Genomic DNA, 1,843 nt, shown 5'->3' with positions numbered 1-1,843 from the left:
CCTCTGCCTGTGTCTCTGCCTCTCTCTCTCTGTGTGTGTGTCTCTCATGAATAAATAAAATCTTTATTTTTTTTTTAATTTTTTATTTATTTATGATAGTCACAGAGAGAGAGAGAGAGGCAGAGATACAGGCGGAGGGAGAAGCAGGCTCCATGCACCGGGAGCCTGATGTGGGATTCGATCCCGGGTCTCCAGGATCGCGCCCTGGGCCAAAGGCAGGCGCCAAACCGCTGCGCCACCCAGGGATCCCAATAAATAAAATCTTTAAAAAAAAAATTAGTTTTATTTTTTTTTATTTTTTAATTTTTTTTTTTTTTTTAGAGATCTGAAGTGATTTCACTTTTATTTCCTTCACTTTAAGCCAATCATGAAATCTCACAGTGATTTCTGGGGTGGGGGCAGAAGGATGGTGGTATAAAGAGTCGTCAGGGCTGTGGGGGCCCGAGGACGGGCAGGCCAGGCAGGGCTCACTGAGGCAGCTGCAGGAGCACAGACTGCCCAGCCGGCAGGTAGGTGATGTTCCGAGAGCGTGACAGCTGGTACGCGATGTCCTCTGCAGCCTCCAGCTTGCGCAGCTCGATGAGGCCGTCGCCTGCTGTGGCGAGCGAGTTGGCAATCAGCTCAGCTGCCTTGGAGTCGCCCTCAGCGGAGATGACGGCCGCCTTCTTCTGCTGCTCAGCCTTTTCCACCACAAATCTGGCTCTCTCTGCTTCCTGCTGAGCCACCTGTTTGGCTTCTACTGCTTCTGTGAACTCCTTCCCAAAGGTCAGATGCATCAAAGACACATCATCCAGGATGAGCCCAAAGGTTGCTGCTCGCTCTGTAAGCTCATCGCTCACCTGTCTGGAGACCAGCTCTCTCTGGGTGATCAGTTCTCCAGCATCAAAGCGAGCCTGGTTCCAAAGAAGGGCAGAGGAGCCAGTCAGGATGACGAAGCAGAAAGGCCAGGAAAAGTACTGCATGCCACATGCCAACCTACCCACTGCCACACTCTTCCTGCCACCTATCTCTTAGGGTCTGGGCTCTAGGCTCCAGGCTGAGGCCCTGTCACTCACCACCATCGACTTGAGGATCTCTGTAGTGATGGACGGTAGCACCCGCTCATCATAGTCCTCCCCAATGCTGGTGAAGATGCGAGGAAGCTGGCTGGTGACTGGTCGGAAAAGGATGCGCAGGGTGATGTTGACATTCTGTAAATCTTTGCTACCAGTGATTATTGGTACATTTCGTGGTCGAGAGCAGCAATCAAAGATAATAGGTTTCTATACCCAAGGGATGAGAAAGTGAGTCCCTTCTCCTACCACAATGTCCTATACTCCACGGAACCGGTCAAAGATGACAGCTCTGTGGCCAGCATCCACATTATACAAGGCAGAGTTCACCACTCCTCCTGCAACAGCTAAGGCCGGGCTGCACTTGCCAATGGACCCAAACACTTTGACAGCCATATCTCCTTCTGCTGGACCCACTCATACCTGCTTCCACTCTGACCTCCACATGAATTCCCCAGCCTAAATAAAGTCTTTTAAAAAATATTTTAAAAAATTCCTCAGGTAAAAATAAGTGGCTCCTTTAAGAACAGATGTATCCTTTCTTAACATGGTACAGATTTACATTTCATTTTTATTTTATTTTATTTTATTTTATTTTATTTTATTTTATTTTATTTTTTAAATTTTATTTTAACTAGGCTCCATGCCCAGCATGGAGCCCAACTTGGGATTTGAACTCATGACCTTAAGATCAGGACCTAAGCTGAGATCAAGAGTAGGATGTTTATCCAACTGACACACTCAGGTGTTCCAAGATTTACATTTCAAACAAAAAATCAGTAAATGTTTAA

At 47.1% G+C, this 1,843-nt stretch overlaps 1 pseudogene; it reads right to left on the bottom strand.

Annotated features, from left to right (window-relative positions):
- Positions 1-326: 326 nt before the first annotated feature.
- LOC112918066 (prohibitin 1-like) lies at positions 327-1,448 on the bottom strand (annotated as a pseudogene).
- Between the last annotated feature and the right edge of the window lie 395 nt (positions 1,449-1,843).

Source organism: Vulpes vulpes, chromosome 2 (genome assembly GCF_048418805.1).
Source record: "Vulpes vulpes isolate BD-2025 chromosome 2, VulVul3, whole genome shotgun sequence".
NCBI classification, from domain to species: Eukaryota; Metazoa; Chordata; class Mammalia; order Carnivora; family Canidae; genus Vulpes; species Vulpes vulpes.
This window is presented reverse-complemented; position numbering and strand designations above follow the sequence as displayed.